Here is a 17,656-nt window from a genome sequence, read left to right as displayed (position 1 = left end):
TCATCTAATTCAATCTATTTAACCTAAGTAGAACTGCCTCCTAGCTGTCATCTGTCATTCTTGCTGCAAAAATTTGTCACTTGTCATTTTGAAAAAGTGTGCGTTTAAAATTTACAAAACCAAAAACGACCTTTACTAAATTGCTCATATCTCCGCAACCGTTTGGGTTAGAGACTTGCAATAACTTTTATTTGGAAGCTGAGATCCCAGGCTTTCCTAGGAACCTAGAACCACCTTCCTACTCCTTATAGTTTTACCGCAACCGCGGAACACGCACCCGCGAATTTTACCGCGATTTGCAATTTCTTCACTTGTAAAAACTGCTGCTATTTGCCTGATTTCATTTGCCAGAAATTCGTTTAACCTGCTAACTATCCCTGCATCATTGCTAGTGTGAGCCTGGACTAATATTAACTAGATACCACTCATCCTGAACCTCTAAAAGGGAATTAAAAGCATTTCCAGCATATTTCTCATCCATTGCTAGCACATATCAAAGCATTTGGGCCTGTGATTTCAAAACTCCTATCTGTTTTCTGTAAGCTTGCTGGGATTGAACTGAATTACAGTTGATTGCATTTCTGAGAACTGTGTGCTTCCTTCCATTTCCTTGCATTGCATAAAAAGGGGGGGAAGGGATTGCCAGAGAAAAGTGATTACATTGCCTGTTGAAATCATATTGAGTATTTTCTGTATTGCATTTTTATTCAACCTTACATCCATTTGAATTACTAAAGCATCCTCTACCACATTATACTTTGTTCCTATTTACCAGTGTGCTACCTTATCCATTTCATGTCAACTCATTAGTGATTATAAGAAGTGTGCTAGTGCCAGATTCTCCGTTGTTAATATTTCCCATATCAGATTAAGTGTGATATTCAATTATTAATTTATTATAAAGTGTGATATCTATATTTTAATTTATCAAATAAACCTTTTAACTTGCAAAACAGAACTACTTCTTGGCTCAGTGGGGTCAGGGGGATTCCAAGAGAGGGGTGTTATATAAGGGTAGTCATCCAGAACGCATGAACTGGACCTAAAGATATATCAATAAGGGTTTCATTCAGTATTCTAGACTAGGCGTTAACTTAGCTGTAGTGCTGAATTGAATCCTCTTACAAACTGGGGGCTCGAGCCGAGACGTTGGGTTAGATTTACCAGTTGTGCAGCTTAATACAGTGTGCTAACTGACGGGATACATACATCCGGTCGGATCACCACGCTGCATTACGCTGTGAAGCATTCCTCAAAAGGGACACTCCAAGAAAAGTTCTGTTCTGCAAAAATAAAATACTAACTTCTGTAAGTCAGGACAGAGACCAATCTCTAGAATGACGGCCTTAGTAGACATGAAAATAGCCAGAGAGCACTTCTTACATAAGTTATTTGTGAGAGGTGAGTGGACTCACCAGGACCAAACAGTCTGGTTGCAGGCCATCATGCAACAGGTCACGGAAACAGGGTCAGACCTATGGAGAGATCAGGGTCCATTACATGAGGCCCTGAGTGAACTATATATGGCTCCTAAAGCCAAAGAGGAACACAATAAGATTGCCAGGATAGCAGCATACCTGTACCTATATATGGGAGACATGCAGGATAGATGTGCTGAAAGCCAAAATCTGGCAAATAGGCAACAGATGGAATTACAGAAGGTCCAATCTGATCTGGACTCTTCTGAGCAGAGGCTGCAGAGGAGCCAGGAGTCAGAAAATGACAGCAGACTGTACATTACTAAAATAAAGGAGGATATGGATGTACTGCAAAAGGAAAAGTCAGAACAGGATACCAGATTTCTGGCCTTGCAGAAGGAACACCAAGAAGGTTTGGACTCCCTACTGCAAAGCCAGAAAAAGCTGGAGCAACAGCTAGACTTCAACAGGGTATGTGCTGAGCAGGTAGTCACCCTGCAAGGCCACCTAGATAGAGTGAAGGCAGAGAGCAACAAACTAATTCTGAAAGACCTGGATACCCAGGCAGAGTTTGATGAGGAGCGCCAGAAAGCTGGTGCCTTTCAACGGCAAAGGGACGACCTGGCGGCACAAATGCAGGCTCTTAGTCAGGAAAGAGACGCCATAGGCCAGGAAGTCTGCCATTTAAAAAGAAAAATGGAAGAAAATCACCTGGCCCACCAGGGACTGGGTGACCTCCAAAAAGAAAACCAGAACTTGGTAGAGCACACCAGAAGGGTGGAGGATGCTCTAGCAAGAAAGGAGCAGGCCAATAGGGACATTGCCCAGGAGGTAACCCTCCTGCAGCAAAGACTGGCCCAGTTCTCCAGGACCAACCAGGAAGCACAGAGGGAAAATGAGGCCCTCTGCCAACACAATGATAGGCTCCAACAGCAGGTAGCGATGCAGGAGAAACTGATAGAGTCGAGTAAGGCCTTAACAGAGGAACTGAAAGCACAAATGCAGGCTCTTGCATTGCAACAGGGAGCAGGGGCGGATAGAGATGAGGTCCGCTGGGAAAGAGAGACTCCTGACCATAACCGCAGGAGCCCTAACACCAGGGGCCTTCATCTTCCCCAGTCCCTGAACTCTGCCACCCCCATGTCCCCTGGCGCACATGAGCACAGGGCCACAGGGATGGCAGATTACTATCCAGCCAGAAGCATGGGGCTCATAGGCCAGGACCACTCAGGAATGGAGGGGTGGGCATCCGGGTATGGGCACCCAAGTACAATACAGTTCAGTGGGGAACCCCAGGAGAGTAGGCCCATTAAGGGCATCCTGAAAACCTCTGCCCAGTTAGGTCAGTGGAGGGGGTACCCATCCAATCCTGGCAGCAAGGAGGAATCTGAAGACTCCTCTGAACTGCGCAGGACACAGGAGACCAGGTCCCCACATTCTGCCAGCCATTCCCAGGCTCGCAGAATCCGGGAAAACCTGGAAGAACAGACGGGAACCTCTGGGAGCAGTGCCTCTGAGTCCGACGAAGAATGGACAAGGGTTACCCGAACCAAAAAGGCCAATAAGGCAAAAAGGGCCTTGCTTAAGGACCCCTTAAAGCAGATTAAGGCGATCAGGAGCGTCATCACGCCTTACCATAAGAACTCTAAGTATTCTGTTTGGGAGCACTTAGAGTTGTTTGAACAAATGATGGAGACTTTCCATTTGAAGGACAGCCAAAGCTGCATTCAATACGTAAAGTGGACCTTCTCCCCGGAATACTCCAGTTTCTTTGCGGGGCTGGAGGACCAAAATCATTTAAGATGGTCCACCTATAAGGCGGCCATCCTGAAACATTTTTCTGTTCACAGAAATCCTCAAGAGGCTCGCAAGGCAGCCTACAATTTGCAATGTGGGGAGGATCAGGCCCCACAAGAATTTGTGCAGGAGTTAAAGCGGGCTTTTGCACAGACCACAAGAAGGGTGCGCACGGATAGCCGTGATTTTATCAACACGTTTTTCCATGCCTTGCCCAAATATATCATGACCCAGCTCGTGAGGGATTTTCACGAGAAAAGATCTTTAGACTGGGTCATTGAACAGGCTACCCGCATCTATGAGGTGCAGAAGCCCATAGAAAATAAAAGCAATGCCCAGAAAAACCCCAAAGCCAACAGCACCCCTGCTGCTGCCAAGGTGGCAGAGGTAAAGGTCACCCCCGTTTTGGATTTGGAGATGGGGGGGCCTAAAAACCTACCTGCACCGAATAATGCTAGGCCCAGAAGGTCCTCGGGCCAGTCACAGACAGGGAGCCAGGGAGGCAGCCCCACAAATGGGGTCCCTCGCTCTCCTGACTATGTAAGTCCTCGCTACAAAGGTAACAGACCCATCCTGGGTTATGTGTGGACTCCTCCAGCCCAAGGGGGGGGATCCAGCCAAGCACCAAACCCAGGGAACTTCCCTCCAAACTTCCCACAGGAGGGCAGAAATGTACCAAACCCTGGGCAGAACTTTTTCCCCAGATATCCACCCGACTTCCAACCCCAAAATCATCCATCCTTCTTTCCTCAATTCCCTGAGCCCAGACCACTGAATCCGGGAGAGGGGAGGCCAAGGGTGGAGGGGTACCAAAATCTTCCCAACCCGGGGTATTACCAAAGGAGGGATAGCTACCCTTCCCGGGATCAGCCCAGGGGAGAAAACAGGGCCCCGTATCAGCCTGAGCGGGTTTCCCAGTTAGAGCGCCAGGTTCAAAACATGGCGCGGGATATGGGTCATATACTGAGGGCGCAGCAGAACCCTCAGATCGGCGTGCCAGCGCAGAACGCACCCAACTCTGGACCTGGTGCTCCAGAACAATGACGGGGGCAGCACCCCGATAAATCACCGGTTCCCAGGGAGGAGGCACAAAGGGAAGGGGGGTGTAAAGCCTTGGAGGAAGCTTCCTTCCTCACTTGTAAACAGCCCCTGGAAACCCAGGAACCGGAAACAAAATCTCTTGCCCCTGAAAGTCTGCCTCCTAAGGAGCAGAGGGGGGGTAGGAGAAACAAAAGACCCAAACAGACTCAGTTTGAGGAGGAGGTACAGATCTTCCAATTTGAGGGAGAGGGATCCTCAGAGGATCCTGGGAAAAGGATTTTCTCCTTCAGAGAGGGGGGAACTCCTCCCAAAGAAAAATGGGTCCCTAGGGATGCAAATCATGACTGGGGAGATGTGGAGAGTGAGCTACCGCCGCCCACCATCTCATCCCAGAACCAACAGCAAGAAAATCCCCTGGTTCAAACCCATCCTGGGGATTGCCTCCAAAAAGGGGGGGGCGGCCCAGAAATGGAGCCAGGGGAACCCACAATGGCTCTGATCTCCAGTTGCAAAATTTTTCTTCCAGATTCCCAAGGCTCTCCACAAGATTCTGCCCAAATTTCTTCTCTCGCGATGTCCAAAACCAGAAAGTTAGCCCACCAGTTGTCCAAAAATGTACATTATCTGTGCCCCCTTGAGGAGAAGGAGGGAAGATATTATGCCCCGGTACAAGTACAGGGGCAGGGTACAATCTCGGCACTGGTGGACACTGGATCTCAAGCTACCCTTCTGTCCAGAAGGGCCTTTGATGAACTGAATGCAGGAAGTGGAGAGGATTACCAAATTCCTCTCACCTCTCTTCCGGGACAACTGCAGAACTTTGACGGGAAGGAAATTCCCGTCGAGGGGACGGCAGACTTGGACATTAAAATTGGGCGACATAAGTTGAAACACCCGGTCATAGTTGTGACCCCAGAAGGCACCCCTTGTTTACTAGGGAATGACCTCCTGAGAAGGTTGTCACCCCTAATAGATTGTGTAAACAAGGTCCTCTGGACCCAGACTAGCCGACCAATAAAATTAAAACAGAGTGTCAACCATGTTAGTTTAAACGGCACCTGCCACATGGTTGAACAAAAATCTGACCAAGTAGAATTTCACTTCCAGAATAGCCAAATTCCAGACGTGACAGTAATAGCAGTAGGACAACAGACTGGTGATGGGGGGTCCTCTCTATTTCTGAAAATCAACCTTCCTTCCAGTCTAAAGTGGTGTTCCACGCTGGAAGGAAACACTCTGAAATTCTATACTAATCCACAATCTGAAACTCCCACTCCTATAGTCCAGAAAGATGTGAAATCAGCTCAAAGCCTGGCTGATATTCAGCAAATTGGAGAGCAGTTGTTCATCCCTGTTCAGTTAAATGATGGGAAGGACTCTGTTCTCGCTCGAGTGTGTGTGAACAACGGTAAGAGCTTCATCAGCGAAGCCATGTTTCGCCAACTCCCAAAAGAACCAGCCATTCCCACCTTCAAACTGATAGACAAATGGGAAATGGACCTGGAAGTACCTAATTCCAAACATCTCCTGCCAAGCAGGTGTATGCTCAAAATCTCCATTGGCAACAAGAGCATAGTCCATAATTGTTGGGTCGTGCGAGACGTCCCTGCCGCCTTTTACTTAGGCAGTGACATTCTCAATCGCTTTGCCATTAGTTTGGACCTAATAAACTTCAAAGCTTGGTCCCGATTAGCGGATAATCCCATGGGCTTTGATGATCCAGAAAAAGCATTTAGGTCAGCTCAATTGCTACCTTATGCAGTTGAAATTCAGGTTAAAGAGGAAGTCACCATCCCAGAAAGGACCCGACAATTCTCCCTGGAAGTGAAAGTTAAAAGGGGACAAGAGTTGAAAAACCCTGATGCTTACATACATCTAAATGCTTCTCTCCAACAGCAAGGGTTGGGGGTAAACCCGACTCCATTAGTCAACATAGAAAATGACCCCATTCTAATAGAGGTGGATAACAGCGACTTAAAGAGTATTACTCTAGCCGCAGGCACCATTATTGGAATGGCGGTTGATGACCGACATTTCTCCATTGATCTTGTAAATGAACTGTTAGGACCCATCCCCAAGGACTGTTTTGACAGTGACAGTGATGACAACGCAACACCAGACAGGATTTTTACCCGGCATGGGGGGAACTTCCTGGTGTACACTTCCTGCCCCTATGGTAAGGAAGATGTGACCTGTGACTTCAGGAGGGATGAGGTGATTTTCCAGGTCCATGAGGGCTGCCTTTCCCACCTGAAGCCTCCGGTCCAAATCAGCACTCTGACCAGGGACTTCTCCACCCAGCTGGAGGAGGCCGCGGAGATAGCCAAACCAGAAGTCTTTCCAGGCTTCAGGCAGATGGTGGAAGAGAGAGTCAACCTAGCTGATGCCTGTGTGACTCTGGAACAAAAGCAAAAGTTGAAACAAGTTTTCTTGGATTTCCAAGATCTCTTTGCGGTAGACTCATATGACTGTGGTCGCACCGACATCCACACCACAACAATCCCCACGGACCCTGGCATGACTCCAGTGTTTGTGAAGCAATATCGCTTGCCTCTCGCATCAATGGAGTCCCTTACTGAAATAATTAAGAACCTTGAGTCCCGGGGAATAATCCGTCCAGTCCACAGCACCTTCAATAATCCGGTGCTGGGAATATTGAAGCCAAACGGCCAGTGGAGACTCTGCGCTGACCTCAGGGAGCTCAACAAACGGGTCCACACTTCCCGATGGCCTCTTCCCTACATTGACCAAGGGCTGGCCCAGATCCAGGGGTCACAGGTATTCACTGCAATAGACCTGACCAATGGATACTGGACCGTGCCTGTCAGTAGGGAGGACCAATACAAGCTGGCTTTTACCTTTGGGGGCCAGCAGTACACATGGACCCGGACTCCCTTCGGATACCTCAACTCCGGCAATGAATTCAACATTTTTCTACACAAGGCCATGCCCGACTTGGGTGCAAGGGGTAACCTGGCTTATGTAGATGATGTCCTCATCAAAAGCTCAACTGTTGAGGAACACATAGCGGAGATCCGTTATGTTCTGACACAGTTGAGGGCCGCCGGAGCAAAACTTTCCTTTCAGAAAGCACAGTGGTGTAGAACCCGTGTTAATTTCTTGGGGCATGAGATTACTCCTCAGGGTCTCTGTCCCCAGGAAAAGAAAGTGGAAGCACTTCAGAAACTGAAAGACCCCACAACTCTGCGGGAACTAAGGAGCCTCCTTGGACTGACTAATTACAGCAGAAAGTTCATTGAGGGCTACGCAGAGATCACCAGACCCCTGATTCATCTCCTGAAGGGGGGGGTCAAGTGGGAATGGGGTCCAGAACAAGCCGAGGCGGTAAAACAACTCAAAAGAAGCCTCTCACAAGCGCCTTGCCTAGCTTACCCTGTCAGAAACAAGGAGTTCTTCCTGGAGACGGGGTTCTCTAATACGTGCTTGACGGCAGTATTATATCAAAAGCATGACAAGGTCAATAAAGTAATCTCCTATGCGAGCAAAACTTTATCCTCTGTGGAGGAAAAATTCAACGATTGTGAGAAGGCACTCCTGGCAACGGTGTGGGCATTGAAGAATTACCGCCCGTTTATCCAGGGGGAACACATCATAGTGGAGACTCCACACCAGCCTCTGCAATATCTCCAAAGTGACAGAATCCGGGCCGGAAATGTGAGTAATTCCCGAATTACTTCCTGGATTCTGTCAATGCAAGGCTTTCCTGTGGAGGTCAGATATGGCCAAAACAAGAAGAGTCCCCTCGCGCAAGGTCTGGCTGACTTGCATGATTGTGCCAGAGAAAACTGTCTCGAGGACGAAAGTCTAAACATAAAGGACAACATGGAGGCATACCTTAATTCCCCCCACAAAGTCTTTGAAGAAGACAAGTGTGAGGGAATGCCCACTGTGTATGTGGATGGATGCTCTTACCATGTCGACAACAACGGGGAGAAAGAACTGGTGGCCGGCGTAGGGAATGCATGGGTGAATGAGTCCCCAGAACCCTCCGCGGGATACAAAATTGGTCCCCGAAGTAGTCAGGTGGCAGAATTGATGGCTGTGCATCAGGCCATCCTCACTGCTGTCCAGCATCAACTCCACGAACTGGTCATAATCACAGATTCGGATTATGTACGGAACGGGTTCGTGGAGCACCTGGTTAATTGGAAAACCAGAGGCATGTTATGTGCTAACAACAAACCCTTGAAACATGGGAAGTTGATCCAAAACATTGAAGATCTGGTCACCTCGAATGAGATGACCATCTATTGGAAAAAGATCAAGGGTCATTCCAAAGTAGAGGGACCAGACAAAACTGGAAATGACTTAGCTGATCAGCTGGCCAAAACCGGGGCCATCCAAGGGGATCTAATTGAGATTGAGTCCCTGTTGGGGGAAATCCAGGTCACTGCTATCACTAGGTCCCAGACAAATGCTCACAACGACCTCTCAATTGCACAATGGAGTAAGGAGACCCCTGATGCTGATTTGATTACTGCTCAGAAGGGGGATCCAATAATTGGTAAATTTTACCAGCACCTTGAGGACCCTGAGAACTTTCCCCTGACGGATACCGATTACATTGGGAAAGAGGACCTAAGAGTGTTGATGAAATGTCCAAAAATGTTCCGGATCCAAGACGGTTTGCTGGTAAGGAAATCCAAAGCTGGCCACGATCAGTGGGTGGTTCCTACCTCATTCCGAAGCCTGATGTTAAGTCACGCCCATGATGCGGCCACCGCCGGTCATAGGGGGTTTCACACAACATTGGAAATCTTAAGAGAGGTTGCATACTGGCCACACATGGGGCAGGACCTCGACCAGTACCTGAAGGGTTGTCTTGTGTGTGCACAATTTCAGCCATCATCCCTCGCACACCGGGCGCCTTTACAAAAGAGGGGAATGACACTGCCATGGTCAGATTTACAAATCGACTTTGTAGGCCCTGTGATTCGCTCGGCTAGGGGGAATAAGTACATGTTGACCGTGACATGCTTGTTTACCAAGTGGGTGGAATGTCTCCCAGCCCCAAATTGCAAGGCAGAAACTGCAGCTGCCTTGATGATTAACCACATCTTTTCCCGTTTTGGTCTACCTCAAAGGATTGAGTCAGACAGAGGTAGCCACTTCACCAGTGAAGTAATGACAAAGATGTGGGAGATACTGGGGGTCAAGAGAAAGCTGCATATTGCTTACAGACCAGCTTCTTCTGGGGCAGTAGAGAGATATAACCGGACAATTGTGAGCATATTAAAGAAGTTTGTGGCAGATTCTGGGCCAAGTTGGGATATCCGATTACCTCTGGTCCTAATGGCCATCAGATCTACCCCTTCATCTGCAACCAAAATGTCACCATTTGAGTTGATGACTGGGCGCAAGATGGTGCTTCCGCAGCATTTGCTCTACAGGACCCAAGAGCAGACACTGATAAATGCCTCCACTACTCATGAGTATGTAGAGAATTTAAGGAAACACCTCCAACATGCTTTTGCTTATGCTCAGCGGAATCTAGAAAGATCGACTGATAGCATGAAGACCCATTATGACCTGAAAACTTCCAGGAAGGAATATCAGGTGGGAGACCGGGTCTATCTATACAACTTCCAAAGGAACCAGGCCAAGCAGCGCAAATTTTTGCCTACATGGAAGGGACCCTTTGAGATCGTCGATAAGATCTCTCCGGTGGCCTACAAGATCCGCATCCCCAAAGGTGGTTCGGCAGAGGGGGAAGACAAGTGGGTCCACATAAACCAGTTGAAGTGTTGCCATCCCAGGCACACTCTGCAACAACTGGAGGAATCCTCTGGAATCCTAGCGGGTACTGTATCAGACTAATTCAGTTCCAATCATAAAACATACCACATCTAGTCTCTAAAATATTGTGATTTGCATGAAACTGTCTCTTAGTTATACTGTTTTCTTTATCAAAATAAGAATGTAATGTTTTGTCATGATGAAATGCATATGCTGTCCCACCATCTCAACAGTGGTGGAAAAACGTCTATGAGTAGGTATTGCCGCTCTTCCTTTGTCGTCCTAGGAGAAAGAAAACCTTGAGACGGGCCAAGGAGGACGATCCGGAGACCGGGAGCTGAGACGCAACGGGCTCGGGGTACCGCCCAATATTCCCATCAGGACCGGCGAGGAGAACCGATCGATCAGTACCGGATGGAGGAAAAGATGCTGAACTATGCCATCTATTGGAAGAAGATGAGGAAACATCCCAGATCTTGCGAGTCCCATTCGTGAAATAGGATGGCCATCGCAAGAGGGGGGCTTGTGGGATGTATTTACCCATGCATCCTAGCCCTACCTCAAAACTGTGCAGTACTGACATGAAAACATCATGATGACCAGAGCTTCCCAGAAAATGCACCGGGAAATGCAGGAAGAATAGGCTGCCACCCATTTTTGCCGATGTTATGGGCACAGAAGGACGCTGCCTAAAACCACCATTGGACTACCCGCACAGTAGTCTGAAACCATTGTTTTGACCCATGTGGAATCATTAGACGGGGTAAATATGGGGATTAAGCTGTCGCTGCCCATCATTTTGCCCCAGAACAAAAATAAATAACTGGAGTGGGTAAAGATGGGGATGCGCTGTCGCCGCCCATCATTTCATCCCAGAATCCAGGACAGCTGCGCAGTTGTGCGCACACCAAAATGGTTACCTAACTTGCCACCCACCAGTGTAAAGAAAGGTCTTTGTTGACAAAATCCACTTTTACTGATGTCAAAAAGTTGCTGAAATCGTGACTCATTGGACCACTTTAAAGATTCAACCCTTTTTGTGTGTGTTTAGAATGCATTAATCCAAGAAAATCCCAAAGTTGCATGCAGTGCCAACAAAATCCTCTAGGCGGCACTAGCGGTCTAAACTCTGACTGGAGAACTGAGTGCAGTTGCTGTACAAAGGGATTTGACTCAGCTGACTTCAAAGGCTGCATTTTAATTAAAAAATTAGCCACATGCTGTTCCCAGAGGCCTGAAGCCTGGGAAACCCTCTCACCTCTAGAAGCTTCACACCAGGAGTTAGAATCTCACATGACCTCTTGATTGATAGAAGGCAGACTGGCTGGGAGCTTCCCAGAGACCACACAAAGGACCCTTTCCTCTGAAAGGAATATGTTAATTCTGAACTGTTTAATGTCAACAAAGCCCTGCCTGCCCAGAGGACTGACCCACCCAAGTCTTGGAGGCGGACCTCAACACTCTGAGGATTGAATTGAAAGGAATATATATATTTTACAAAAACACTGATAACTCTTTGTAATCAAATGACAGAAATGTATAACTTTGAGAGCTTTAATTAAGAAAATGTACCTTTCATTCAAGGCCAAACTCGAATTTGAGTGATGTTCTGGGGCAAAACCCCATTGTTTATTAATATTACAGACTCCCTGTTTCAGCTAGACAAACGAAAATGCATTGGTATGTGGGTAGATATGTGAGGAACAGTTGTGTAAAATTTAATGGAGATCCAATGTTGTGCAGCACATGAATAAGTGCTAGAAGTGGCCGTTTTTGAATGCAAGCTCTTAGGATGAACACATTTGGACAGAGACATGGCTAAATTCAGCCACACCATGTATATGTGATTTTAATCAAATGTGTACCTGTGCAAATATGTTTTTAGGTCAGATATAGATTGTGTATAAAGTTGACAGGGGTGGGTTCTCTGTATCATAAACAGACCTCATCATGATGACACTTCATTTCATTCCCCCAATCAAGTAAGGGATGAAAGCTGGACCAATGGCAAGTGGAGAGGGGCAAGGCTAGTGATGCGACACACACACCCACTTGGAGAACATATAAATGGACCACTGAAACTTAGGTAGGGACCTAAAATTCCATTTGCTGCAGCGCACTTTGCCGGACCATACAACATCCAGAGATCCAGACTTCAAATTCATCCACCTCCTGAAAGCCAAACTAGAGACTTCAATCTATCCAGAGCAGAGAGACCCAAAGAACCGGTGCCTAGCAGAGACCAGACCCGAGGGAACGCAGTGCTGTGCCTAGCAGAGACCAGACCAGGCGCTGTGAGCAGAACCCGGAAAGACCTGACCAGACTGTTGACCAGATCGTGACAAAGCCGCTTTTCCGGTTCAAAATCTCTTGTGAGTACTCAGCCAAACTCAGAACACATCTCTTAGTTAAATTCATCTAATTCAATCTATTTAACCTAAGTAGAACTGCCTCCTAGCTGTCATCTGTCATTCTTGCTGCAAAAATTTGTCACTTGTCATTTTGAAAAAGTGTGCGTTTAAAATTTACAAAACCAAAAACGACCTTTACTAAATTGCTCATATCTCCGCAACCGTTTGGGTTAGAGACTTGCAATAACTTTTATTTGGAAGCTGAGATCCCAGGCTTTCCTAGGAACCTAGAACCACCTTCCTACTCCTTATAGTTTTACCGCAACCGCGGAACACGCACCCGCGAATTTTACCGCGATTTGCAATTTCTTCACTTGTAAAAACTGCTGCTATTTGCCTGATTTCATTTGCCAGAAATTCGTTTAACCTGCTAACTATCCCTGCATCATTGCTAGTGTGAGCCTGGACTAATATTAACTAGATACCACTCATCCTGAACCTCTAAAAGGGAATTAAAAGCATTTCCAGCATATTTCTCATCCATTGCTAGCACATATCAAAGCATTTGGGCCTGTGATTTCAAAACTCCTATCTGTTTTCTGTAAGCTTGCTGGGATTGAACTGAATTACAGTTGATTGCATTTCTGAGAACTGTGTGCTTCCTTCCATTTCCTTGCATTGCATAAAAAGGGGGGGAAGGGATTGCCAGAGAAAAGTGATTACATTGCCTGTTGAAATCATATTGAGTATTTTCTGTATTGCATTTTTATTCAACCTTACATCCATTTGAATTACTAAAGCATCCTCTACCACATTATACTTTGTTCCTATTTACCAGTGTGCTACCTTATCCATTTCATGTCAACTCATTAGTGATTATAAGAAGTGTGCTAGTGCCAGATTCTCCGTTGTTAATATTTCCCATATCAGATTAAGTGTGATATTCAATTATTAATTTATTATAAAGTGTGATATCTATATTTTAATTTATCAAATAAACCTTTTAACTTGCAAAACAGAACTACTTCTTGGCTCAGTGGGGTCAGGGGGATTCCAAGAGAGGGGTGTTATATAAGGGTAGTCATCCAGAACGCATGAACTGGACCTAAAGATATATCAATAAGGGTTTCATTCAGTATTCTAGACTAGGCGTTAACTTAGCTGTAGTGCTGAATTGAATCCTCTTACACAGGGCTTGACTTACCTCTATTACCTGCTCATGAGCTTTCACCTGGTTCTGGAGTCCCTTGTTCTCCTCACAGAGGGCCTCATTGTCTTTCTGTGCTGCTTGTATGGCCTGGGAACACTGAGACCATTTTTGTTGCAGGAGATGCATCTCCTGGTTTTACGCATTTTTAGCTTGGGTGTTCTCTTCTAGAGCACCTTCTACTTGTCTTGTGTGCCCCAATAATTTTTCATGTTCTACTTTTAGTTTGGTCAGTTCCTGGAGGTCTAACTCCCTTTTCTGTAAATCTGTTTTTAAGTTGCACACTTCCTGACATAGGGCATCTTTTTCTTGATAGGGCGCCCCTCTGTTCAGCCAGGTTGTATAATTGTACTTAATGTCTGGCGTTCTTGGTTAAATTCTGTCTGGAGGTGGAGTTCTTTACTGATTAATTTATTATTCTCCTCTTCCAACTCTTTGATCTGATTTTGTAATAAAACTATCTGCTCTGCGCAGACTATGTTATATTTTATATGTTGATTCAATTTCTGATGACTCTCAGTCAACCTTTTCCTGACACTCCACTTTTTATGCATCTAATTGGGAATCTTGGTCTGAATTATTTTGTTGTTTTACAACCAAGTCCTCTTTTAACTGTTTGATGTAGTTTTCAAATTCTGCCTCAGAATCTTGGATCTTTTGCAATTTCTCTTCTACTCGTTTTAGTTCGGCCTGGATTTAGTTTAAGCACTCAGACTGGTTTTACGCAAGGGTTCTATTTTCTTCAGATTTTTCCTCCATAACCCCCATGTGGCGATATATGTAGGCTGTGAATCGGACCATTTTAATCTGCTCTTCTTTGATATTCGGAGTCATTCACAACTCGCTCAAGGCTTGTTCTAATAGGCCACCGTCTTGCCATACATCCATGTTCATGGCACTGACCTGTTGCATCACTTCTACTAGATAGGCCTCCTCATCTTGCTCTGCCCATTCCCCTCTGACAAACAATTAGTGCAGATGGTACTGCCTACCCATATTAATCTCAACAGTGCTCATTATGAAGAGTGTTCTTCCTTTACTAAATTATTTATATAAGGGTAAACCTGTATTCTGTTGCTTTTTGTCTAGTTCAGGGTTGATTTTACTTTATTTTTACACACAGGTCTGATACTTGGGGTCTAAATTTTGGGAAGATGCTTTTACAGTTTAACATAGGTTTCTAACCCCAAAAAGTATCACTACCTTTCCTGGGTTAGCCTGCTGTGTCAAGCTCTCACAGGTGGAAACACTATCTCAATCCCGGACGAGCCCCCACTGTGCTAAGGATTTTAAAGATGTGGCACACTCCAGACCAGGCCTCTTCCTCCTGGCCAGGGATGTGGTGCACAATAAAACGTTTTTAAATTTATTACATTCAGATTCCATTTTTGAGAAGGCACCAACCTGTCTCACACCCCCTTTAACGTAAACCACGTGTCGCAATGGACCATGAACAAAGCCGGCATGTAATCAATGAAAAATGTATTTATTTTTAATTTTGGATAAAAATCAACACATTCAATATAAGGCAGCAATCACCAGTGTGGTGATAATTAAACAGTAAAATGATAGTATACACTTAGTTTAACTTTCTAACATCAGATACACAGTACACAAATGAATAAAAGCAAGATTACTTTTCGAGTAGTATTTTCAAATAGCACCACAGTTAGGCATTCCCTCGGCAACACTCCATCAAACCCCTGTTAACCAAGTTTTAAGTGGGTGGTGAGAGGCAGCAAGGAGTCTGGTATACTAGGCAAAATTTAGAATAAAAATCTGACCTACCACCCCTGAACGGTAGGCCAAAATCGGATTGAGCTCCCTTGAAAAATTAGCAAAATGGCACTTGGAATTACTGAATGGTTATTTTGCATGTGCAGTTGAATGGATAAGACAGGAATTTGTGTGGCTGTACTGCTGAGGCAAGAAAACTTACAAGCTATGAGGCAAGGTTCTAAACAACATGCATAGAGGTTAGGAAATCGACTTTGGAAAGGAAAAACAGTGCAGCAATAATCACACGTGGCAAAATTGCACTTTCTAGTTTCACAGGTTTAAAATAGCGAAATGGCTTAGAAAATGAGCTAAACTGACAGAATTGAAAATCGGTTTTGCTGATGAAGGACGAAGGCGCATAAAAGGTATGATCCTAAGTGAAAGGGTGACTCTGGATGGGTGACAGTATGTGATACTTAAACGGAAGGGAAGAATCAGATTTTTACACGGGAAACACATTCACAGGGAACTCGGTTTTGTTAGAAAAAGGATTTATTCTACTGCTACTATATTTTAGTGGCTAGGTATTTAAAGAAAGACGTGGTATGCAAGGAGGTACTTGCAAGGCTAACCTATCCATGCCGCGTTCATCTGTATGGGAAATTAATTAAATCATTCAAAATAATACTAAGGATTTACATAAGGACTGAAATTATTAGAAAAGAATTGCGCTAACCCATGAAGACTAACTCAGATGTTTCTAAGGACAGGATACACAAAGGATTGTAACAATTTTAAGAAGTTAATAGGATACTTATAGGATTTCTTATTGGGTTTCTTATAGAGTTGGACAAATGCAAGGTAACAGAGAGCAAAGAATGCAGCTTTTTGTGTTACTGGGGAAGGGCGATACTTACAAGAAGCACTTGAATTGGGCAGTTTGGACAGCTAACCAGGTCTCTGGACAGCGGGACAAGGGTCTGGTGATTGCGCAGCAGCGGCTCTCCTCTAGGGACACAGTGAGGCAACCAGGGTCTGGTCTCAGTGGACAGCGAGTCCATCAGCTGGGTAAAGACAGGTCTGGTCACGGGATTCTGCCAAAGAGGTCCGGAGCCTTTCCTCCTTTCTCCCTAAATTATTGGGATTTTTGTAGGGTTTAATTCTGGATAAATGGTTCTGCCTGGATAGGAGGTTTTGGATCTTGATCAGCAACCCCTGGCCTGGAACTGGAATCTTGCAGGGTGAATGTGGATTGTCTGGATCTCTGGATGTTGATATGTGAATGAATGATTCTTGAATGCCTGTTTCTGGAAAGTCTGTCCCTTGAATCCCCTGCCTCTCCCTAAGCTTCCTCCTTTTATAAACCAGAGGACATCAGAGCATTTTTACTATGTTGGCAGACTAAGCTAGACCTACCTCTAAAATCAGATAGGTCTCCTGTAAGCAGATTGGACCCAGGGAAGTGACATCAGTTTTTGTGTGGGTGTTTTTATGAGGTGCTTTGTTATACCACAGTTACTTTTGCCAAAATCAGTTATGAGACAAAACTCTTATATTTACAATTGTTATTCTCTTGAAATCAAATAGGCACACCCCATATTTTACAAGGAATATGCCGTTCCAACTCCCAAGTTTGTACGATGCTGTTTTGTCCTTCTGGCACTTTTCTCACAATTTCTATGGAAAACATTTCCCCATAAATTCTAAAAATGAATACACCTAAGCCTATTAATGTCGGGCATATTTTCATTTAACTTTCATAACTGTGTCATGTATGCTTTTTCAAGAAATGTCCCTTTAATGCCGTTCGCATCCCCCACATGCTAGGATAACCCACATTGTCTTATTTTAATTGTGCAAAAATGCCATTAAAACCATCCTAATTTCACATTACTGCGTTTTGAGATTACTGAAATAAATGCTTTAATATAAAGAAGTCTTTTAAATTAAATGGATTGCATCTGTCACTGCAGGTTGGTCCTTAAAATGTCCACAGCCAGCCTGCCCCGTCTGTGTCAGTTCTAGTCCACAGGGTAACCATAGCACCCTTTCATTCTGGCAGATGCAGCTGAGGAGAGGTGTCACACGGAATTCACATTTGCCTGTGACAAGGCCAGTTCCCCTTGATCCATTGTTCCTGGCTGGAGGAAAAGCCAGTCAGTCTGACGAAGTTGCAAATTCTCACACCTTGGCTCTTTCATAGTTTGTGGGGGAGATTCCTGTCCCAGGAAGGTTTAGTGCCTTTGAATTTCCTGCTCAGGCCCCTTTGTTCTGCTGTTTTCAAACACACGTTTTTTTTCCTTCCTTACTTTCTTTCACAGAAGCCAAGTCTTTAGTAAATACACATAATATGCACTTATACCACC

This window comes from Ambystoma mexicanum, chromosome 8 (genome assembly GCF_040938575.1).
Source record: "Ambystoma mexicanum isolate Mex_15411 chromosome 8, UKY_AmexF1_1, whole genome shotgun sequence".
Taxonomy (NCBI): Eukaryota; Metazoa; Chordata; class Amphibia; order Caudata; family Ambystomatidae; genus Ambystoma; species Ambystoma mexicanum.
This window is presented reverse-complemented; position numbering follows the sequence as displayed.